We start from the raw sequence: 26,187 nt of genomic DNA on the forward strand, positions 1-26,187 counted from the left end.
ACTGTATGTCTCTTATATCTTTCTGTTTAATATTTCCACCAAGCACACCCATCCATTACTTTTAAACTCAAGTTTGATCAAATTCTCAGGACAAGGAAAGTATGTAACCAGACTTTTCATCAGTAGTCCAGTTCCAACAAAATTCTCTCCTTGTCCTTATAGGCCTTCACAGCCCACAATTCTCTCAGCATTTAGCATTTTCAAACTCTCATTAGAATACTCCATCAAGTTCTGCCTACACTGCTGCAAGGCTTCTCCAGTCCATAATACCAAAAGACAAAACCCCACATGGTTTGATTCAACACAATAACAACCCCACTTCTCTGGTACCACTTTTCTGTTGCAATTACCTTTGCATTGCTGAGAAAACATCTAGCCAGAAGCAGCTCATTGGAGGAAAGTGTTTATTTCAGGCTTACATGTTCCAGAGACAGTTCCATCATTGCAGGAAAAGCTGGCTCCCTTTCATACATGTATAGCAAAGAGTGAATAACCAAGACCAACAAGCACAAATAGCCAGAGTTCAAACTGGCTCTCATATGCCCAGTAGGGCTGGACAGAAGATATGTTCCCAGGGACACACCTCCTCCTGCAGGGATCTTCTTGCTGGAGACTTAAGATGAAAGTTTAATATTAGTTATAAAAGACTTGAATCTATAAGGGATGTGCATTTACATTCAAATCACCACACATGCCCAGCAAAAAGATAAATATTTATACCTAAATCACTCTAAACTGTTACTAAATATGCTTTTCTATAGTTCTAAAAAGACCCAAACTCAGAAGACAAAACTTTAGCCTTAGATCTAACTATGTTTACCTCAACCAGGAGCAGGTATTACAGAAGATACTTGGAGCATGACAGGTTGGATCCATCTTACCATTCAGTACTTCTGTGCATGCTTTGTCTCCTCTCCTGAAACCTTGGGGTCTAGCACATCAGTGCCTTTGATGCAGAAAATATAGCTTTTTACTGGATAGCATTTGTCAGTTTACAACCATAGGATGTTATTTGTTCATGTCTAATCTTTGTTCAATTCTAAGACTAATTTTCACCTTGAAATGCTTAGCTCAGAAAGGGAAGGGAACTATAGAAACAGCCACTGATCAAAGACAGCAGCACTTTCTCAGGGCATGGGCATGTGTGTATACAATGTAAGTGTATTATCTTGGATACTGCCTTTAAAAAAAATTGTGTGAAGTGGTAGCAGAACAGCAATGATGAGGGGTCTATTGTGTAATTAACAGAACAAACTGCTTTTCTCAGAAGGGATGTACCATGTGCATGACACAACTCTACTGAAGTCTCTAGAAGGGTGAAAAAGTTTGTAGGGTATAGTGGGAGTAAAACTAGCCTGGGAACCAGGTTAAATGCTTTTTTAAAAAAAATCTTAAGCTGTTATGCTAGTTGGCATTGAGTTTTGATTACACACAACTGATGATGATAGAAGCTCTAGAGTGGGGAGGCAGAGCAAGGCGGGGGGAGCCAAACACATTAATTCTAACTAAACAAAACAGCTAATTGTAATGCCTGAGGATAAGTCATCCAAATATTTTAAATGATTCTAGTTGCATTTTTAAGTGTTCATACTTGAACCAACTACTGAGTGCAGGCTAATAAATGCCTCAGATTAGCTAGACTACTTGCTCATGGGTATCCAGGATAAGGATGTGGCCACTGTTCCTGGTTTACAATGATTTTGTACCTCAGAGAAAAGATAGACTGCAGGATAGAGAAAGTATAACAGATACCCACCCCATCTTTCTTCCCAGTCTTGTCATGAGGGAGACTTCAGGACCCACCCAGATTTCTGAGGTTCCCTCTGTAGGCTCTCCAGTCACATCTCCCTGTTGGACCCATTGCTGTTCACTCTGTCATTGAGGATTCAACTTCCATCTCATTGTCTCCAGGCTACTTCAGTGGGGGCTCTGATCCATAAAGGCCATTTTCTCTGCTACTACATCACAGTGTTTTACAGATCACCAGGCTACCATAGCTGGTTAAATTGGAAGCTCACCCAGTCACTTTTCCGGGCCATTTGCCTCCCTTAATATCTTTCTCATTTCATTCCTATTCTCCTTTCCCATTACTAACTTAGTTCAGACATTCATTTCTTCTCACTTGGATGATTGACTATTTTCATAACTTTCTGCTTATGGTCTAATTTCCTTTTATCTCCCATTTCCTTCAGGGTGATCTTTCCAAAAGCATAATGTTCTGACTATGACAACATACCACTTCAACAATAGAGTAGGGTGTTTGAGATTTGAACCTACTGTGTGCTGGGAGCTCTTTACTGAAAATATGATGCACAGCTCAGACCTTGTCCAAAAGATCTGATGGGAAATGCACTGGTAAAGTCAGAGTCAATAATAGATGTGCTAATGGAATATAGGCATGGAAAGGTGCCAGAACTGAACTGAGGTGAAATAAAGTAGGGTAAAGTAACTACGAAGATGATGAGGGCTACTTGGGTGATTAGAAGGAAGGAAACATAAAATTTCATACTAGTCATTGAAATCATGGTCATTGCTTAGTCAGTTTCCATTGTTTTTAATGAACGAGATGTAACTGCTTGCTGGCAATATGCTGTGCAATTATTGTGTTTGTGCACCACAAATTTATTTATTTCTGAGCATATATATATTTATTTATTTATTGAGAACTTACTATAGTGCATTCACTGTATATTAGAAGAGACTGTACATGATAATTGTGTTTGGCATGAATGGATATGGGCAAAAAAAGGAAAAGAGATGTGTTTTTGAGTTTCTTATGTGCTAATACATTCAGCCTTGTCCTTTTTGCCCATAGGGGTTTAAAGTACATTTACTGAATTGAAATCCATGCCAGGAAAGCATATTCCATGTTTTCATAGGAACCAGAAAAGAAGAAGTGCTCAGTACTTTTAGTGAATAAAGAATATGCATACAGGACAGCCAAAGAATGACTTAAGCTTGTTAAAACTTTGTCATTTTTAATTATTAACTAGAACCCAAATTCCCTTATGTGTTTTTTCTCTTTACTCTTATTTCCTTCATTTTTATTTCTTCAAAGTTTTCATTAACACATTTTAATGAGTGTAAATGAGGACTTTATGTTCCAGGAAATAGAACAACCACAGAGGGGGTGGGGGAGGAGAGTAGATATAGATGAGAATATGAGTGTACATATACATTTACATATACAAAATCTGGTACCTCTGCAAAACTGTGTCCCTCATTCATATGGCTTCTCTTTGTTCTTTCTGGGTACATTGTTTTGATGTATTCCATTTTGTTAATTCAGGAACAGTAAGAGATTCTGAGGCCCTTTCTCCTGTCACCCACGGGAATATTGACTCTGTGCAAGGGCCTCCCTCATCAGCTCCAGAACACTGACCAGTGGGCAAGCCTGGCTGACAGTCATGGGAGAGACTTGGCACAGTGTCACACCCTTTTTATTAAATGTGCTACTCTTATTCTAGAGCTCACACACTCAGATCCCTTATACCTTGATTTCTATCAAGGGAATAGATGGTCTGGTCCTGTGCTCACCCAGTTTTAATTTATTTAACAGCCCCATGGGTTTGCATGGCTACCTGTAGCATAGGGTAGCAATTTATAATATCTATTTATTTATAATATCTTCCTAAAGTGTTGACCTTGTCACACTAATTTTACTTTAATATCCATTCAATGAAAAAGTCTAAGTGAACAAAATTTATCCTAGTTCAATAACTTTCATATTGATACACACAATAATAGAAAATCCTTAAAAATATCTAACATTGCCAGGCGTGGTGGCACACGCCTTTAATCCCAGCACTCAGGAGGCAGAGGTGGGAGAATCGCCGTCAGTTCAAGGCCACCCTGAGACTACATAGTGAGTTCCAGGTCAGCCTTGACTAGAGTGAGACCCTACCTTGAAAAACCAAAAAATAAAAGTAAAAAAAAATAATCTAACATCGATTTGACACAACATTCCAGACATGAAGAAATCTATTACCTTTGTTGTTTGGTGGGCTCCATCTCACAGATTGGAAAAGAAGCCAGTAAGGCAAGTAAAGAAAGTTCTTTGCTCCATGTTATACACTTAAGAAGTAGCACAATGAGGATTTTGACCTAGACTGCATGTCACCAGAAACAGCATTGCACACCTCACACTGCCTGTATGCTTACCTGAAGACAGTAAGAACACTCAACCACTTAGCAGCAGGCTCTGCTTGGGTCCTATAGGATTGTCATGGGGAAGCATGAAATAATGCCTATAGAGAAATGATACAGTGCCATGCACATTCAGTAAAAGTGATTTGCCAGACATGGAGTGACAAGATTTGGAGTTTGCCATGCTGGGTTTTGGTCTTGCTTTGGCTTGATTATTCCTTGCTATGTCCCTTTTGTATTGAGGATGTTCAGTTTGGGCCAATGTATTTTGGCAGTATGTAACTTGTTTTGTCATGTTATAGGTGCTTCAGTTAAGTGTTTTTCAGATGAGACTCTTACACTTTGAAACAGTATTGAAATTGTTAAAGACTATGAGAACTTTTGAATTTGTATTATGTGCATTTTTCATTATGAGATGGCTATGAGCCTATGGAACCACTAGGTAGAGGGTTATGGCTTAATCATTATTTATGTTTCAGTGTCAGGGAGACAAGGGGTGGACTTGTTATGGTTCATGTCTTGTTTTCAACTTGACAAGATCTAGAAATACTGTGGAAATGTATTTCTATCATGTCTGTGAGAGATTTTCTAGTTTAGGTGAGAGAGCTACCCTAATTGTGGATGGCCCCAGCCCATGGGCTGGGTTCATAGAGTGTATAACAAGGAGGAAGCTAGCTGAGCATTTTGATTATCACCCTCTCCTTCCTCCCTGCTGATGTGATGTTCCTGCCATGCTTTCTCCACTATGATGGGTGTTGTAGTCCAGTTTGCAATGCTGATAGAAATCACTCAACCAAGGGCAGCTTGGCTTACAGGCTTGAGGGGAAGCTCCATGGTGGCAGGGAGAAATGATGGCATGAGTAGAGGGTGGACATCACCCCCCTGGCCAATATAAGGTGCACAATAGCAACAGGAAAGTATGCCAAACACTGGCATGGAGAAACTGGCTATATATAAGCCTGCCCCCAAAAATACACTGCCTCCAGGAGGCATTAATTCCCAAATTTCCATCAGCTGGGAACCTAGCATGCAAAACACCTAAGTTTATAGGGGCCACCTGAATCAAACCATCCCTTTCTACCCCTGGCCCTCATAAACTGATAAACATACATGATTTTAAAGGCCATGCATTTGAGCCTGTCAGGAGTATCCTGTTCTTCAAAGTCTGCTTTATTCCCCTTTGGATTAACAAATTGGCACCCTATCTGGTATTGTAGAGTATAAGAAATGCAGGAAAGAGAGGGTCATTGAGTTTGCAACATGGTCTTTTATTTTGGAAATGGCCATGGGCAATGTGAAGCAGGTTTGCTGGATACCTGCATCGAGATCCCATGGGGCCATGAGGATGAACCATGGATTGCAGTGGAGATGCTGGGACCATGAGATGACTGCTAAGCAAAGCTGTGGGCCCTGATGAAGTTTTCCAGGACTGTGAGTAGCCTAGCTGGAGGGGCGTAATTGGAATTCCAGAGACTTGTTGCCGGTTAGAGTTATTGGACTTGGAGATTTGTCACTGGCTAGAGTTGTTGGACTTGAAGCTACAGAGTTTGTTGTTTGCCCTCTTTAAATCCTGTATTGCTTGAGTATTTCTTTGCTATGCCCAATGTCATCTTTTGCAGTGTGAATGTTTATTCTGTGCTATTATGGATTTTTTGAAGTTAAGTTTTGGTATTATGGCTCAGTTAAAAGATCTGAGACTATGGAAATGTATGAATATCATTGCAATTGATAAAAACTATGGGGACTTTGAAAGTTGAACTAAATGTATTGCATTTTACTTCATGGGTGGTTAACAGTTTATGGGGGCCAGGGGCAGAGTGTGGTAGTTTGATTAAGGTTTTCCTCATAAAGTTAGGTGTTCTGAATGCTAGGTTACCAGCTGATGGGGATTTGAGAATCAATGCCTCCTGGTGGCAGTGTATTGTTGGGGGCAGGTTTATGGGTGTTATAGACAGTTTTCCCTTGCCAGTGTTTGATATACTCTCCTATTGCTATTGTCCACCTTATTTTGGCCAGGGGGTGATATCCATCCTCTGCTCATGCCATCGTTTTTTCCTGAAATTGTGCAGCTTCCCCTTGAGCCTATAAGTAAAATAAACCTGTTTTTCCCAGAAGCTGCCCTTGGTTGGGTGATTCCTGCCAGCAATGCAAACCTGACTGCAATAATGAGCTTCTGCTTCAAACTGTAACCTGAAAATAAACCATTTCCTCCTTAACCTGCTACTGGTCAGGTATTTTATTTCAGTATTTTTATATATCCTCTTAAGGACTGAAGGATTGTGTTGTTGATACATTGTTGAAAGTTTATATCTGGAACTCTGATCCCCAGGCTGAAACGGCTTGGGCCACAATTATTTTACTTATGGTCATCTCTGTATTTTATATTTTCCAAATGATTTCAGTGACCATGAACTATCATCACTTATAGAAAGCATGCTGTGAAGACATCAGACACCAGGTCTTTTCTGTCCACAGGTCATATAATTTCTGTACATGGTAAGCAATGGCAATTCTGGCTTCAGGGTTAGAGGATAACCAAGAAGCCATCAACAAAATGTCTCTTAAGTAGAAAGACTCTATCACTTACATTCTCTTAGGATTTAGAAACCTAGGAAAACAACATCATACAGAAATGCTGCCAATTTAATGGAATTATGTTGACAATGTATACAAAGAACTTTCTGTGAAGAATGCTTTCTAGTTTTATTTATGTGGCTTCTAGTCCTTTCTCTTCTCCCATAGGCTGTGAACTCCTGACAGACAGGTTAATATATCACTACACCAGCCTCAGCTCTTAGCCTTGGCTCCACATGGGATAGAGCTCCATATATTGTGTATGTCTCGGATGTCAGGTGGACTATCTTGTCCACAGTGGAAAAATATCCTAGTGTATAGTGTGATGAACACTAATGGCTTTCTGAGGACAAGTGCCAAGATAATAAGACTTTTTCTTTTCTCAATTTCACCCTACTAGAGGGTGGGAGAACACTGAAAAATCTCATTGCTCTTTCTGGTTGCCATAATCTACCAACCTCCTCAGCAGATATATGTGATTCACTCCTGATTGTCATCAGAAACAGGCACCTTGCCTTTCCCTCTGGCTCAAGAAGTGGCAAAGCCTCATCCATCTTGTGTTGAGTTATGTTGCTGCTGGCCTTTGAAATTGAATTTTAAGAACCAAGGAACCAATAGCAAAGGTACAGTGCTATCTTGGCACAGTTCCACAAGACTTTGCCCAAAAGCCTATGTTGTAGTAGTCATGGTAGCACAAAAATGATCCAACCACCAGGAGCAAATTAATAAGCATTTCAAAAGCACCTACTGCTTTTAGAGATGACAAACATTTAGGTTTTTCCAAAGTGAGTAAGATATTGTTCCTGCTTTCTAATACATTAAAATTTCCTACAGAATATATGAAGCAATTGCAAAAAACAACAAAATAAAATAACACTATATAGCTTTATAGTGTAATAGTATAAACACAATGTTTTGAGAATCCTTAGGTGGTAATAATTTTAATCACTCTTTGTCGGCACAACTGAATTAAAGCAAATGCTATATAAGTCAGGAAGTAGTGTTATCTCTGTCTATCTTCTATTTCCATCTACCCATCCATCCATCCATCCATCCATCCATCCATCCATCCATCCATCCATCCATCCATCCATCCTTCTATACATACATACAAACATACATTGACTCTCACTACAGTATAGAAGAAAGGTAGGTTGATTTGATTTGGTTATCCAAGAGAGAAGACAGGAACAGAAGGAGCATCTAGCTAGATGGGTGAAGGTAGTATTTAAAAAGCCCTTTAATTTGCATTTCCCTGATGATCAGGTATATTGAACATTTTCTTAAGTGTGTGTTTGCCATTTGTATTTCTTCCTGTGAGAACTTCCTGTACAGTTCTCTGCCCTGTTTTATGAGTGGGTTGTTTAACTTTTTATTGTTTAGGTTTTTGAGTTCTTTGTAGATTCTAGAAATTATGCCTCCATCAGTTGTATAGCCAGCAAAAATTTTCTCCCATTCTATGGGTAATCCATTGGCTCTGCTTATTGTATAATTGTCTGTGAAGAAACTTCACAGGGTAAGGGTGGTGGAGTGATACAAAACTGGACCCAAATGGAAATGGCACCATAAAATCCTATATCCTGAAAGACAGGCTATAAGATTGAACCTTCATCAGATCCATAGAGGGAACACCTGAACCACAGGGCCCTAGAGAGGGTATGATGAAGACTAACCTTAATCTTCTACTGTTTCTCTCTCTTCTCTCCCTTCACTGTTTCTCTTTTGTATTACCTATTTTTTCCTTCCTTCTTTTCCTTGGCACTGGCCAGTAACTCCCAGTACCAGCATGCAGTTAAAATCCACAATGAGATGTTGAACAGAGAGACCTACAAAGTTTCCCAAAAGAAGACATATTTCTGTTAGAGTGCTTGATAACCCACCAAAGATTATTGATAAGGCCCTACTGCCAAACACACCATGTACTATTGGTACAGACATGGAGTGACCTGGATGGAATCTGAAAAAGAGTCAGTCCCCAGAAAGTTAGTTTGCCTAGTGCCAGAGGTACTACCTGAGGGACTGTGGGAAAATGACCAACATCTATCCAAGAAACTCGTGGTCTAAGATACTCAGCACCAAACAACCTGATGTGATGTTCACACAATTGCAATAGGGGCATATAGCCATGGTGGGTAACAAACTGCTCTTGATAATGGATCTGCTCAGTGGAATGGAACCCATAGCTGGAACTGGGAAACAAGTCAAAACCATATCCAAAACAAAACAAAACAAAAGTGCCCACTCATCAATATCAAGCTCCCACCAATTGTGGGTTACAAGAGTGCCTGCACCTATTAAATTCTCTCTAAAATAATAATGGCCATCCCATTTATCTGGTGCTGACTTCACTCTCCATTGGAGAATTTGCTTCTGTTTATCAGATGAATACAGATCCTGAAGAAAGAATCAGCCCATAGCATTTCAACAGCCCCCAGCTGAAACCATAGGGTAATTGGGGAAATGAGCAAGAGTGCTTTCTTGGTGAACCTGCTACTAGCACAAGGGTGAAGGAGATAAACACAGGGAACACTCAACAACTACCAAATCAGATGTCCCAAGACACAGAGGCTCCCAGCACCTCATCACTGAAGTAGATCTAAAACAAACCCAATATGGCTTAGGGAAATTCATGGAAGAGGGATGAAAAGATTGTTAGAGCCACAAGTTGGGACATTATGCACAGAAACATTGCCTCTTCCTCATAATTGATGGCTACCTCCACAATGCACAACCTACATTCCCCAACAAGGTGGGTCACTTCAGAGGAGGGAAGACTAGTGATGGGACCAACATGGCTGTATACACACTGTGTACATAACTAATAAGGTAAATAAATAAAAATAGCTTGAGTTGATCAGGAGAATTTAGTCAGGTGGCCAGTGATAATGAGAGAATAGCCAGTGCAGAAATAAAAGAAGAGTACAATGGAGGACACTCTGGGGCAAAATCAAGCAGTCTAGTGTTATGGAACATGGAACTTCAGATAAATTTACGTAATATCCAAAATACTTGGAAATGAAAGGGAAAAATAATCATGCCTTCATTCTACCTTTTTCCTATTTTGTGATTTTGGAAATGAAACTCAGTTGCTAGGTATGTACTCTACCACTAGGCTACATACTCAGTCTTGAGTCTAGCTATAATGGCAACCTCCCACAATTGCCATAGAAAACATGCAGGTATCATTTATAGATTTCCTATGTCTTAAATAATGTCATGCTCACAATGCTGTATGATTTTCGTGTTCTATTATAGTATACAGAATTAATCCTCTTTTACATATGCATAGACTGAGACTAAAGGATATTAAATGGGATGGTTACATTAGCAGTAAGTATCAGAAAGATTTCAATTCAAACAACTTAGGGGTTATGTTCCTTTTAGTCATTACTCTGTATTGTTGCAAAGGCATGGGCTGTGTGCTAGAAACCTACAGCTGGCAATGGACAGAGTTCTCCTCAGCCTTAAAGATTTTTTTTTTGTTTTTTTACTTGCTTAAAATCAAACATAAGCATATAAATTTTATTACCAATTATAATTGGAGCCACAGGAGTGTAATTCAGGGAATTCTGACATGGCTTAGATAGGAAGAGAGTAATCAAAATTCAGGATGGTTTACCTGAGCAGATGAGTTATGTTTTAACCTATGGGAGAGTAAAAGTTGTCCTGGTGGAAAGGGTGGAGGCAGTAAAGAACCATTGCTACAGCAGTCACATGAATAGTCCTTGATGATGGAGTGAGCTGACCTCCTTGTAGAATAAGCAAAAACAAAGATAGTCACCCCCCCCCCCCGCAAAAAAAATAAGAATGCCAGGAATGTATGCTTAAGTAAAAACTAGGAGGTGAATACCTGTTTCAGTAGGGCCATGCATGGTTCGCATTTTAGAAGTGTGTGTGGGGGGGCAGGGTGTACATGTGTATGTGCATGTGTGCACATGCATTCCAGAAAGAAAAGCTTAAGTGGCTGTGGAACACTCTGAGAGGCAACTGCAGTAATGATGGTTGCTAGAACCACAGCGATAGATGATGACTTGGAGAGATGCACAAAGAATTAAGAGATGGGTTGAAGGTAGAATCCATAGGATCTAGCAACTAATTAAAAATAAGTGAAGAATATGGGTTTCCTCCTAAATTCATAAATTTCATAACTGTCTGAAGCAAGGTTTGGAAAACTTTTTCAGGAGAATTTCAAGAATAAATATCATAGGCTAACTATACCATATGGTCCTTTGCAACTGCTACAAGATTCTACAACTATAGAATGAAAGTAATGGACTTGTCTCTCTTCCAGCAAAACTGTCTTTCAACACAGGAAGCTGGCTAACTGTGACCCATGGGCTCAGTTTAGCCAACTCCCAGTCTGAAAAGAGTGAAGAGCACTGAAAATTTGTTTGCTGAAAAAAGGAGACTAGACAAGTGACTACTCACACTTTTGCTTTCCCCTTCATGACAGTACTTTGCACAGGCTCTGTACTAGAGCTGATAGTCTTTACCCCAGAACTATTAATGCCTTTTCCATGACAATCCAGCTAATAAATGGAAACTTGCATTTGACTTCTGATCTTTTATTTAATTCCAAAGCCCAGGAAAGACATTCCTACCACACTAGCCTATATCCTCTTCCTGCCCCCCCCCCACCCCGCCGAGCTTACTCCCAACAATGGCAAACTTTTCTCACTTTTCCAAAAGAAAATCTCCTATTTCATTTTTAAAGAGCTATACAAAAAAGGACAGTGAGTCTGTAAACGTACATCATTGATTTTGTTAGTACAATAGAGTTTACATTATTTTGTCCAGCTTTTATGAAGTAGTACAAAGAAGGTTTATTTGCCAGAAATTATTTCTCCCTCCTTTTATTTCTCATTCTCTACCAACATAATTTTATCTTGGGGTAAACAGTGTTATTTTCATTGCCTCCATTTGTACTCCACATTGAACATTTTCTATTAAAATTTAAATTAGCCACTTCAGAAACAGATGAAAAAGTGAATCTAGAAGGAGCTGATTCACTAGGTTGTGTTCCTGGGAATATGATATTTGCTCTTATAGCTTATGCAACTGAGTTTCATAACAGAAGCTATAAATGGGCCAGGATCATGCTGGTATAGTCATTTTATCCACCTTCTCCACCTAGAATAACCAAATGCAAAGGGAGAGAGAAGAGGATCAAACTCTACCTATCTTCTACCCCATGGAGACCCAATTGTTATTCTTGAAAATTGCTGAAAGGTGGCGCTTTTTTTGAATTTATATTGAATTTTGTTTGTGTACTCTTCAGTTAGCACACATAGCAAAAAAGAAAAAAATGATGCTGATTGTCTACATTTCTCTGTATTTTTTTAATTGGACTAACAATAGGCCTTGTCAAAGTTGTAATGCATATATAGAATGGGGTGGGAGATGCTAAGGGGAGATTGGCTGGAGAAGGAGATGTATGAGCATTAAGAAAAAAAGAGATCAAGTTTGAAACCTGAGTTTAACAGACTGTCAAGGGAGGCTTGATGGATTCAAGTCCAAGGGTCCAAAAGTCAGGGCACAGGTAATGATTCAGAACCAAATGGGTGAGAAAGCTAGAAGCAGTGATGGAAGGATGAGATAGGAGTTATGTTGAGGGATTACAAAGAAAAGGGACATTCAAGCAGGCCTTTTTTTTTTTTTTTTCTTTATCTTTTTCTTTTTTACTGATCTGTGTTCTAAAAGACAAGAATTCTTTGGTTAAGAGCTTGGAAATATATTGTTGTCCTCTTTTGTACATAGTTTTTCATCTCTTCCTTTCCCTCTCCCTCTATCCCTTCCTCTTTTTTATTCTTTTTTGGAGTGCAAAAGTAGATTTTATTAAGGAAATTGTAGAAAAACTCCCAAGATAATGGGATGGTTCCCAAAAAGAAAGAGAGAGAAGCTTTCCAGATCAGGGGTTTGGGGTTGAGATTGTAAGGGTGGAAAATCACAAGTGTCAGAGCAGGCATATTTAGGTTTTCTTCTGGCACCCAAAGAAGAGAAAGGAAGAGAAAAGGAAACATTGCAGTTTTTGAATTAGAACTCAGAAAAGTGGGCATGCTGAGCAATGAAGGGTTGTGAATAACTGCCCGAGTTTTCTTTTCATGATTTCAATAGCCAATGGTCAACCACTACTTGCAATTTTTAGATGAAAAAAAATCCAGAAATAAGAAAGTCATAAGTTTTAAATTGCATAGCAGTGTAAGTAGCATGATTGACTTTTACTCTGTCTCTTTCTGTCTTGTTTACAATGGTAACCATCCGTTGGTTTAAAGTATCCGCACTGTACGTATCACCCATCCATCAGTCATTTAACTGTACTTAAGTTAGCTGTACGTATAACTCATCTGTCGGTCACTTAACTGTACTTAAGTTAGCTGTAGGACCAAATTGACCATCACAGCATAATAATGCAGATGCTCAGGTAACCGTCATTTTACTTAACAATGTCTCCAAAGCACTAGTATAGTGACTCTTCTAATTTGGATAAATGAAAATGAAACTGAGTACATATATGAAGTTTGCTAACTCAATAAGGAGAGAAAACACTATGTAAAGATTACTGAGTTCTATTTTAAGACTTAATCTTATGTCCATTAAGTTGTGAAGAAAGAAAAGAGAAATCCTCATTCTAATTCAACTATCTTTGTAAAGCCCTATTTCTAAGGAAGGTCACATTCTGAGTTATTGAGGGTTTTTCCTCCAGCATCTTTTTGTAAGAGCAATCCAACCCATAACAGAAGTCTCTGAAAAGTTTTGCTGTTGCACCTCAACTATAAAAGCTGCTGTTATTGTGCACTGTAACTGCTGTGTTAATATGGAAAAAAATATTAAATTTGTGTATCTATGTGTAAGGAACAAACAGTATATATAGGGTTCAAATCTCTCTGTGGCTTCAGGTGTTCAGTGTAGATCTGGAACAATAACCTATATATATGGAAGGGACTACTGTATATAATCTTTGGTTCTTGGAGATATATATTGATAGAGATAATACAATAATGATTATGATATACACATAGTTATATGATTGCTGACATAGGCCTTCCTACCTCTCAACAATATTCCTTCCCCTTCTGGTCTTTCTGAACAGATGCATTTTCCCTAGTTTCCAAAATATGGGTGTGTATTCACATAATTTTGCATCAAAGAAATGTAAATACAAGTAACTTATAAAATTTCTAGTGTTCAGCTCCTCAGCCTGCTTCTATCACTGGTGATGTTCTCTGAATGACATTGACCTCTTACCTGAACACCAATATTTGATGGACATATAGCATTGTGATGGTTTGGAAGTATATCCCTAGGGTCTGGCTTTGAGGCATAATGTCTAGCTCAGCTTGCTGTCTCCCTCTCCCTCCCTCCCTCCCTCCCTCCCTCCCTCCTTCCCTCCCTCCCTCCCTCCCTCCCTCCCTCCCTCCCTCCCTCCCTCTCTCTCTCTCTCTCTCTCTCTCTCTCTCTCTCTCTCTCTCTCTCTTTTGCTCCTGCCATTATGGACTTCCTCTTGAACTACAAAAGTCAACAATAGGAAGCGTTTCCTTCTTTAACCTGTTTCTGGTGAGATATTTTGTCCAGGAATGACAAAGTGGCTGACACAAGAATAAATAAAAAGTACTTCTTTATTGTCCTAAATCACTTAACTTCCGAGGTTGCTTGATTGAAGCATAACTTGACTTATCCTGACTAAAAAAAAAAAAAAATAAAAAAAAAAATAATGAACACTCACTGTGTGCTGGAAACATGTATATAGTATCGCTCATGATCTAACATATTATCTTATTACAGATGATCTAGTGTATCTAAGGAAAATGTGTGTATTATTAACATATAAAATAACAGAAGCTTCTTACTTATACTTTCATTATTTTTGATACAGAATACCCATTTATGTTTGGTAGGAATCAACCAGATAACAAGTGTTGGGCATACATCCCTGAAACATGCCACATAGTTCATGGCTGGAGCAATGACATACCATGGAACACTGGAGAATGGAAGTCTTACAAAGCTCAAAGGAGAAAGGGGTTAAGATGTTGGCAGCTTCTCCCATGCTTGGTTTTCATAGAAAAGCCTGGGATGACTGCTAATTCTTCCTTAAAATGTAAATTTTTATCCTTTGATATTCTGTAACCAAGAGGGGTGTGAAATGGAGCAATGAAGAATGCATAGGCTTGGGGTTTTGGATTAATGTTCATCCCAGAAGAAAACTACTAGGGTATTGGATTTTTCTCTCTAAACAAAAACCCCAAGAAAAGATAAGTCCCCTCACCTAGTTAGAGGAACAATTCCAACTTAGAAAGAGAATTAAGTAAGGTTGATCTTCTAAAGATACAGGTCTTGTAGGTGATGGTGCATGTCCAGTATGCTTGGTCATAGGAAAGGACATGGGGGAGCAGGTGGCATTATTAAGGCTGGACACAGGAGAAAGTGGAAAAGGACCCAGGTTCTATTCTCATTATCTTTGTTGCTTAGAAAATCTTCTGAGGGCTTTTGCATGCTCAGCTTCTCCTCTCATCACTAAAGTATCTCCTAAAATGTCATGTCTTCAGAGATAACTTGGTATCTTCACAAGTGAAAACAGGCTCCTATTAATTTTTGTCATATCACTGTCTTATTTGATCTCCATCTTCCTTCACTAACTGATATTTTTCTTTACAATTTATTTATCATTTGTCTCCTCTTTGAAAAATAAGAGCATCATGAGAGGAGAGACCCTGTTTTGTTCCATAAAACTCCTCTGTTAACCAGAACAGCATGTGTTACCTGATGTAAGCTCAAAGGAGATCAATGGAACAAGGGGAGTCTCAAGTGGTCAGCTGCAACAGGAGCTAATGGAATAAGTTGCTCAAAATAGGAAGAAAGGAATGTTAAGGTGATGACAGTTTCCCAAGAGCAGTAGACAGATATAACAGTCCAAATCTGTACCAGGAACAAATACAAGACCATGAGTTGGGTTTACTGTGCTGCCCAAACCCAAAGGATACTCTTACCCATAATCTCAGCCCTGGTCAGTCTCTGTGGGGGGTGTGGTGGGAGGTAGGACTTATGTAGCAAATATGTTTTGAATTCAATTTTCTACCTCAGTCTTCCATCCTACTGCATTCCGTTTAGCTCATTCTTTGAAATAGTTGTCGTAAGCAAGTCCCATTCCTTTTCTCCTCTTCCAACTACCTCATGACCTCACTTAGCTGTATGTAGGAAATTTAGATTTCAGACAGTTGAGACTGGGTCAGTCTCCCTGCTCTCATGCTGCTCCTCTCCTTGGGCTTTTTTTTCTGAGGATGTCATTGGTCTTTCTGCCCATTCATCGAGCCCTTTGTGTTTCCCATTCTCTCTTCTTTCCAGAATTAAATTTGCCCATACATCTTGCACTAACTAATGTTTGGAATTGCTGCTTTTCACTTCATTTATTTATTTTTTCAATTGTAGCAGAGACCTTAGCTCATATGCTCTTTTTCCTGGATACCACATCTGGTCTCCCTGACTCCAGACTTCTCTGTTCAATCCGTCTCCTCATTGTGTTTGATATAATCCCTTCAGCAAACATATCAAACAAAGTCCTTCACCTATTTGTAACTTTTCAGAGACTTCTGTTATGGGTTGGATTGCTCTTACAAAAAGATGCTGGAGGAAAAACCCTCAATAACTCAGAATGTGACCGTCCTTAGAAATAGGGCTTTACAAAGATAGTTGAATTAGAATGAGGTCATTTGGATGAGCTGATGTCCTTAAAGAAATGGAGATGTGAACACCAGAATGAACATAAGAAATTTCAGACATGGATGCAGAGATCAGAGTCATGTCCATAAGAAGCTAGGGAATAAGCATGACAAAGAATTCCTTTCATAGTCCTCATAAGGAACCAATGCTGATGACACCTTTATGTTGGACTTCCCAATCATACAGAAGCTAATCTAGCCCATTTTCTAACATCTACCCCCATCCTACCATCTATAAACAGCATCTAGGATCTAAAACCTTTAAAAGGTGTCCTTGAATGGTGCACATCTTTCATTTCTTTCTTTTTTTTTTATTTATTTATTTGAGAGCGACAGACATAGAGAGAAAGACAGATAGAGGAAGAGAGAGAGAATGGGCGTGCCAGGGCTTCCAGCCTCTGCAAACGAACTCCAGACGCGTGCGCCCCCTTGTGCATCTGGCTAACGTGGGACCTGGGGAACCGAGCCTCAAACCGGGGTCCTTAGGCTTCTCAGGCAAGCGCTTAACCGCTAAGCCATCTCTCCAGTCTACATCTTTCATTTCTTGCCACTTCCCTTGAATGCTTTCACAGTCAGCTCACATGTTATCCTTTTGGAGTGTTCTCTCTGCCCTCTTTCTTCAAAGAGTGTTTCTTCTCTTCTGTCCTCCCTTTCAGACATTGCTCAGACAAGTGCCCCATGGGTTACATTTGTCTTTGCTTTACGACTGTGTCTTTCAATCTAGACTGAAAGGATATTCAGGGTGTAGTTCACTGCTTACCTGTCCCTCTTGTGTCAAGCCCAGAGGCTTCTTAGATCCAACAATTACTGTTTTTCTTATTTTTATTTTTTATACACACATAGGTTGTAATTTATTTTGATCATAGTCATCCCCTTTAGCTTCTCTCTTTCTCTGCTGATCTTTTTCCCAATGATTCCCACCTTTACTTTGTTGTCTTTTTTGTGGCCCACTAATTTTAACTAGGGCTGGTTGCATGAACATATATGGCGGATTGTTTACTGGAGTATGGGCAACTTACTGGTGGCTAAACTACTAAAGAAAATATCTGTGCCTCTTTCAGTATCCATGGTAGACCAATAAATTCACCAGGTGGGTTGAAGCTTTGTTCTATCTTCTACCGTCCATGATGGAATGTCTATGGGTCCAATCTTGTGCAGGTCTTATGCAGTTAATCATAGATGTGAGCTCATGGGCTCAATAGCCTTGTCATTTCTGGAAGATACTGCTCCACAGCAATGTTTTCCATCCTCTGTCTCTTACATTATTCCTGCCCTATCTTCTGCAATGTTTCCTGAGTCTTGGAGAGGATGACATAAATATTACATTTAATACTGAGTACTCAATAGTCACTTGTTCTCAGCTCTTTGATGAGTTTGTAATCATTCCAATAATTGTTGCCCACTGCAAAAAGCAGTTTCAGTGATGAAAGTTGAGGGAGCAAAAACCCATGAGCATAATCATAAATAAGCTGAAGACAGTGTAATGGGCCCAACATAGCCATTTAGCCAAATAACAGTAGTAGCTCTACTCCTAGGGCTTATGACCTTCCCACCACTGGTTTTTAACTAGGCTTTCAGTACCTTCCTGGCATTACTTTCTTCCTGTAGAATGGACCTCAAATCTAGTAGGAAAGCAGCAATTGCTTACCACCAGAATGGGCACTCCAACAATTCTTGCTGGGATGTTACTAAGTGTCTGAGGAGTTATGCATGAAATGGTGGGAAGTGGGATAAATAAGAGATGGAAAACTTGGTTCTTGAATTTATTATGCTGTTAACTTGCTTTGCAATCTCAAGTAAGTTTCTTTATTTCTCTGGGCCTCTTCCTCTTTATCTGCAAAGTGGAGAGCTGAGTAAAGGAGCCTCTAGGTTACCTTAATGCTATATCATTAATATCTTCTTCCAAAGATATTGTTTTGTCACATTTTTAACAGTCCAAACAAGTTATAAATATTAAATGAAAAAATTAAAGGCAAATTTAACTCAAAGGGCAATGCATCCTTATGAAAGGACTTGTTCAAGTATTCTACTGGTCCCAATGAAAGTGGCTGCTTCTTTTCCTCCTGGAAAAGCTGGATAGAACCATAGCTGCACAGGGTTACATCTGGAGTGTTAAACTGAATAGACTTTTATACACTGATTTGTTTAGGACCATTGGTAACATTTTAGCAAAGATCTTTGGGAGAAGGATAAGTGGGGAAATGAAACTTCTTTCAATAAGATACCTTTGGTCCCTGTGTGAGAAACAGCAAGCTGGTAGAAGGAGGTATACCTCATTGATCCATGATCCTCTTCACCCTCTTTCAGTACTTGGAATCTTTTCTTACACAAATGTTTGGTCTCCAGTGGAAGGAGAGATTTGGGTTACACACAATTTTGATTTTTGAATAGAAAACAGATATCTTCATTTGTGCAAGGGTATGAAATTGTATCGGATTATAACAAATTTTTACATGCAAAATCTTTGCTGCTTTTTACCCTAGTGAAAGCCCCCTTCCCCTTCAACACTGTGTATGAAGAAATGCATATCTTGAGCCTAGATTAGTCAAAGAAATTGGTCCCATGTTCTATGAGTAACTACATGGGACTCTCTGGGTATGCTAGCCAATTTGATCAAGTGAAAAAAAAAGATGCCTCAAGTTAACAAAATTAGAAATGCAAAAGGAGAGATCACAACAGATAAGTGAAATTGGGAGAATCATCAGGTCTTACTTCAAAAACCTCTACTCCACAAAACTGGATAATATGGAAGAAATGGATAAGTTCCTGGACACATACCATATACCAAAGCAAAACTCAGAGCAGATTAATCTCCTAAACAAACCTATCACACCCATCTGGATTGAAAAGGTAATAAAAAACCTCCCCCAAAAGAAGAATCCAGGACCAGATAGCTTCTCAGCTGAATGCTATCAAACTTTCATGGATGAACTGAAACAAATATTTCTCAAACTGTGCCACACAATTGGAGAACCGGGAAAGCTCTCCAAACCTTCTATGAAGCTTGAATCACCCTAATTCCAAAACCCAAGCAGAGATTCCACGAGAAAAGAAAATTACTGGCCTGTTTCCTGATAAACTTAGATGCAAAGATCCTTAACAAAATCCTCCTAAACCAAATCCAACAACACATTAAATCCATTATCCATCTTGGTAAAGTGGGCTTCATCCTAGGAACACAGGGGTGGTTTAACACATGAAAATCTGTCAATGTAATACACCACATAAACAAGGGTAAACACAAAAACCACATGATCATTTTGATAGGTGCAGAAAAGGCCTTTGACAAAACACAACATCACTTCATTATCAAAACTTTGGAAAGAATTTTTATGGTAGGTTTATATTTTAACACAATAAAGGCTATATATAAAGTGCCTAAATCCCAAATAATACTTAAGGGAGAGAGACTGGATGAATTCCCATTGAGATCAGGAACAAGGCAGGGGTGTCCACTCCCACCTCTGCTCTTCAATATGGAATGGGAAGTCCTAGCTCAAGCAATAAGATAGGAGAAAGAAATAAAAGGGATACAATTTGGAGTGGAAGAAGTTAAGTTAGCTCTATTTGAACATGACATGATTCTATTCATACGAGACCCAAGAGTCTCCATCCCAAAACTCTTGAAGGTGATTAACTCCTTCAGCAAAGTAGCAGGATACAAAATCAATGCACAAAGCAGTAGCCTTTCTATATGAAAATGACAATGATACAGAGAAAGAAATAACTGACATTGTCCCATTTTCAATACCAACAACAACAACACCTTGGAATAACGTTAACCAAGGAAGTGAAAGATCTATACAATGAAAACTTAAAAACACTCAAAAAAGAAATCAAGGAGGACTTGAGCAAATGGAAGCACCTCCCATGCTCCTGGATAGGTACAATTAACACTGTGAAAATGGAAATCCTACCAAAGGCAATATACCAATTTAGTGAAACTTCCAATCAAAATCCCAACATTGTTCTTCACAGAGATAGAATAAATGATCTCAAAATTCATATGGAAAGGCAGAAGACCTTGGATATCCAAGTATATCCTCAGCAAAAGAAACACCTCTGGAGGCATCACCATACTTGATCTAAAGCTACATTACAAAGCCACAGTAATAAAATCAGCATGGTACTGACATAAAAACAGGAGTATAGGCCAATGGAATAGCATTAAGGACCCTGACTTTGGGTCAAGCAACTACAGCTACTTCATATTTGATTAGGTCCTAACAATATAGGCTGGAAAAAAGACAGCATCTTCAACAAATGATGCTGGACAAACTGGATTACCATATGCAGGAAATTGAAACCTGATCCTCACATCTTTCCATCCACAACACTCAAGTCCAAATGGATCAAAGATCTCAATATAAGTCCAGAAGCTCGTCTACTACAGAAAGAAAATATAGGAGGAACTTTCCATGATATAGGAATGGGAGAAGACTTCCTGAACAAAATCCCAGTAGCACAGGATCTTAATCAATCACTCAACTGATGGTATCAAATGAAGATGGAGTTTCTTCTCAGACAAACATAACAATAAGCAGAGCCAGTAGATTACCCACAGAATGGGAGAAAATATTTGCTTACTATCCAACTGATATAGGCCTAACTCCTAGGCCCATCATCCACAATGAGCTGTTGATCAGAGAGACTTACAAAGGTTCCCCCAAAAAGATAGATTTCTGTCAGAGTACTTTATGACCCATCAAAGGTTATTGGTAAGACCCTACTGCAGAAGACACCATATTCTTCTGGCACGTAACAAGGAGTGACATGGCTGGAAGCTTGAAGAGAGTCAGTCCCCAGACAGTTAGCACACCTAGTGCCGGAACATGCTACAAGAACAATTGGGAGAAAATGACCAATATCTGACCAAGCAACTTATTGTCTAACCTACTTAGCAGCAATCAGCTTGACAATAGTGGTTCACAGCCAGGGTGGGAAACCAACTGCTCTTGATTTGGCTAACTGATCTGCTTAGTGGAATGGAACCCATAGCTAGAACTGGGAAACAAGTCAGAACCATATCCAAAAATGATCCTGCCCTCCATTATCAAATTTCCACTAATTGTTGGCTACAAAAGGGCCTACACCTATTAAATTCTCTCTAAAAAATAATAGTTATCCCATTTATCTTGTGGTAACTTTACTCTCTATTGGAGAATATGCTTCTTTTTTTCAGATACACATAGATCCTAAGGAGAGAACCACCACATCATACCTCAAAAAGATCCCAGATGAAACTAAGAATAACTGGAGAATAATGCAAGAGTACTGTTTTCTTGGTGAACCTGATACCAGCACAAGGGTGAAGGAGATAGACACAGAGAACAATCAACTCATACCAAACCAGATATCCAGAGACACAGAGGCTCTCAAGACCTCATCACTGAAGCAGACCTAAAATGAATACAATATAGCTCAGGGAAACTTATAGAAGAGGGGAAGAAAGAGTGTTAGAGCCACACATTGGGTCAAGTTACACACAGACATGTCCTCCTACCATAATTGATGGCTAACCCCACAATGTACAAATCATATACCCCAACAAGGGGGTTCCTGTGGATGAGGGTTGAGAGGGAGGAGACTAACAATGGTACAAACTTGACTGTATTCACTGAATACAAAATTAATTAAAAAGAAAATGGGTATGAATATGCCTTATGTACTTTGATGTTTTACTTCCATTAACACCTCTTTTTTGACCTTGTCTGAAGCCTTATATTCTGGGTTATTCTTTCTGGTTTTAAGACACATGATCCTTTGAAATAAGATCATGACTTTAAATGAATTTAAAAGTGAATATTTGTTTTTGCAAGGGAATATTGACTTTAATATGAAGAAAGCTCTCTTAAACTCTACATTGTCACAGGTCTTGTACTAACAGCCTAGTACTTCAAAGGCTGTAGTTTGAATAATAATTTCAATGTCATTTCTTCTTAAATTATACTTCATCTTGTTACTTTCTGTTTTAAATTTCATTTTTCCCCAATAACTATGGAAGTTAAGTACATTAGTACTCAGGGAGAAAGAAAAGAAAAGAACAAAATTGGTGTCACTTGGTGACAAGAAGCAGACCCAGTGTCTAGAACTTGGTCTCTTGCCTTCTGTGAACTGCATTACCCTCTGTGGAGATTGTTATCTTCACTGTGTCTTGGAGGTATTTAAGCCTTATCTGAACAATGAGTCAAAAACATGTATTAAGTATCCTGGATCTGGAAGTCTGAATTAAATCCCTTTCTCTTCTAAACTGTGCCTGATTTGAATGTTCATCCCAGAAATGTGAAGCTGTCTAGAAACACCTCCCTTTTAGTTCAGGCCAAGAGTTATCTCTTTCTGGCAATACTAAACTACTATAATTCCTATTAGTGATGTCCTTCTCTGGGTACTTAAAGTAAATGCTATTAATACTCTTATTAATATGCCATCTCTTGGGATGACCTGTCAATTTATGAGAGTGTGGTGTTGAAGTCACCCACTCCAACTGTGTTTGGTATTATCTGTGACCATAGTTCTAATAGCATTTGTTTAATAGAATTAGCAGTCCCCATGTTAGGTACATATATGTTTAGGATTGTAATGTCCTCCTGTTGGAGTGTGCCTTTAATCAATATAAAGTGACCTTAATTATCTTTCCTAACTAATGTTCGACCTAAGTCTACCTTTTCAGACATTAGGATAGTAACCCCTGCTTGTTTTCTAGGCCATTTGCTTGAAACGCTGTCTTACAAACTTTCATTCTAAGATAGTGTCCATCCTTTGTAGAAAGTTGAGCTTCTTAGAGGCAACAAATTGAAGGATCCTGCTTTTAAACTCAGTCTGCAAACCTATGTCTTTTGCTTGGGGCATTGAGGCCATTGATAGTAAGAGATATTATTGGGCTGGGTGTGGTGGTACACACCTTTAATCCCAGCACTTGGGAGGCAGAGGTATGAGGGTCACCATGAGTTTGAGGCCACCCTGATAGTAAAGATTGAATTGCAGGTCAGCCTTGGCTAGAGACACCATACCTTGAAAACCAAAAATATAAAAAATATAAATAAATAAAAAATTAAAAAGATATTATCAAAAGGTGTGTATTTATTTTTGCCATTTTTTGGTAGTTCTTCTGGTTTTACCTTTACTCTCTTGTATTAACTAGTATTTGAGTATTGTTTGCTTTCATATGTGCTCCTTATGTGCATATTTTTATTTCTCTTTCGCATGGAGGATTCTTTCAATATTCTCTGTAGAGCTGGTTTTGTCTTCAAATACTCCTTTAGCCTACTTTTGTCATGGAATGCCCTTATTTCTCCATCTATTTGAATGGATAGCTTTGCAGGATAAAGTAACCTTGGCTGACAGTTGTTATCTTTCAGAACTTGGAATACATCACTCCAAGCCCTTCTGGCTTTTAAAGTTTGAGTTGAATAACCTGTTGTGATCCTGATGGACTTGCCTTTGTAGGTAACTTGATTTTTCTCTCTAACTGCTTTCAATATTTTTTCTTTGGTTTGTATGTTTGGTAGTTTGATTATAATATGGCAAGGAGAGGTTCTTTCCACTTTTTGTCTGGTTGGTGTTCTAAAGAATTCCTGTATCTGCACTGGCACCTCTTTCCCAATTTGGGGGAAGTTTTCGTCTATGAATATTTTGAAAATCCTACTACCTTTGGAGTGAAATTCTTCTCCTTCTACTATACCTTGAATTCTTATGTTTGATCTTTTCATAGTGTCCTGAATATCTTGAATTTCCCATTCATACTTTCCTATTAGATCTGCCACCAGGTCTTCTAGTTTAGATATTCTGTCCTCTCCTTCATCCACTCTACTGGTGAGATTTTCTAGTTTTTGTTTTTTAAAATTTCATTAACTGTGTTCTTCATTGCTAGTAATTCTGACTGGTTTTTCTTGATTATTTCTATTTCCTTACTTATGTCTTGTGTTGACCTCTTTGTTTCATTGAATTGGTTTCCTGTGTCTTCTTTTATTCCTTTAATTTCTTCTTTCATTCCTTTGATTTCCTCTTTGAATTCTTTGAACATATTTATAATCATTCTTTGGAAATCTTTCTCAGGCATTTCCTCTATCTAATTCTCAGTAGAGGTTATTGTTGATCCATTAATACTTTTTGGTGGATTTATATTGCCTTGATTTTTGGTGTTTCTTGTGTTATAATGTATATATTTTTGCATCTTGGATTAATTTAATGTTTGGATTTTCTAGTTAGGTGCAGTATTGTTAGATGTATCACTCAATCTGATGCTATATGTCTTTAGGGTAGGAGTTTAAGGTGCTAGGTGTGGTTCTTAAGACTCTCAGAGTATCTACAAAAGTGACCCTTGATGTTGGGTTTGCCTGCTATGCAAATATTCAAGTAGGGTGGGTGAAACAAAATGCAGGCAGATTCTAAAATTTAATTAAACCATGTATACATTCAATGAAAAACAGCATATAGTATTTATGCAAGAGTAGGTATTATGACAACCAGATCCTCTAACAAAGTCTCTATCCCTTAGGGTTTTTGGTGCCCCACACCCTTAATCCTGTCAACTAGGAAGTTAAGACTTCTGGTTTGTTGAAGGTTGTCAGCTTGTGACCAAGTGAGACCATTACCTTTTGGGATAATTTTGGTTTTAGTTATGCTCCTTGGGTCTCTCTTTGGTGCACTGTGAGTTCACGTAGGCTGGCTGGGTCGCTGGATCGCTGCTCTGGTCACCTGTGTTAGGTGCTGTGAGCACCCTTCCCCAGGTCTCTGGTGCTTGCTGTCACTTGTGCTGGCAGTGGGGGAGGGGAGGATGTGGATGGTGGCTCTACTTCTGCTTGTTCATGTGATCCTCTATCTTGTGATCTGCTCCTCTGTAGTTCGCTGTGGTCCTCCCTTCACTTTTATTGTATGCAAAGAGCTCCTGTGTGAGTGGAAAACTCCCTCTTCTGGCGTTTCCTGCGGCTCAAGCCAAGCCTTGCAGCTGTGGCCCCGTGGTCCTGGTGCTGCCACTTCTGGAGCCACTTCTGCCTGCTTATGTGTGATCTAGATTGTCTATATTTTTCCTACTTCTCTGCTGCCATTCGTAATTTCTTATACACCTCACTTTTTAGTAGAAGAGTGTATTTTACTTTTTTTTTTTTTTTTTTTTTTTTTGCTTTTTCTCCCCTAGGCTGCTTTGGTGTGGTTCCTATGCCACCATCAAAAATGCTATCTTTTGAAACAACATTTTAGTTGAATGTCTTTTGCAAGCAAGTACAGATTTATAGGTCATAGGGAGGAGGAAGACAGTACATGTGGGTGCTTCCAATTGCCAAGGATCTGTTTTATAGAGAATCCACCCTAGATGCTTAGGGCCTCTCTTTAGAAAAAGCTCTTTTTTAGTAGGAAGCCTGGCAATCTGACCCAAGAGCATGTTTCATAGGAGCAGAGGAGAGAAGGTGGATAGATGGGTGTGACAGTGTCTTGAGTTTGTAGACACTCAGAGCACTGTGCCATTGTAAAAAAAAATGTATTAATAATATGCAACAGTATTCATTACAAGTAACCTAATTTATGACTTCCAAATATATGCTAAAACTCTGATTTACCATGATGAAATTAAGACAAAAAATGAAAAGTTATTAATACAAGATCAATCCTTCCATAAATAGAAAGAACTTAAATCCAAGCCTGCTTATCCCAGAGTACAGTACTTTCTACTTTCTTCTCTGTAATTAAGAAGACGTGTTTATACTATTGACATTTCCACTCAGAAATCACCTCCTATTTAGGTTATGCTTATCAC

This window comes from Jaculus jaculus, chromosome 11, assembly GCF_020740685.1.
Source record: "Jaculus jaculus isolate mJacJac1 chromosome 11, mJacJac1.mat.Y.cur, whole genome shotgun sequence".
Classification (NCBI taxonomy): Eukaryota; Metazoa; Chordata; class Mammalia; order Rodentia; family Dipodidae; genus Jaculus; species Jaculus jaculus.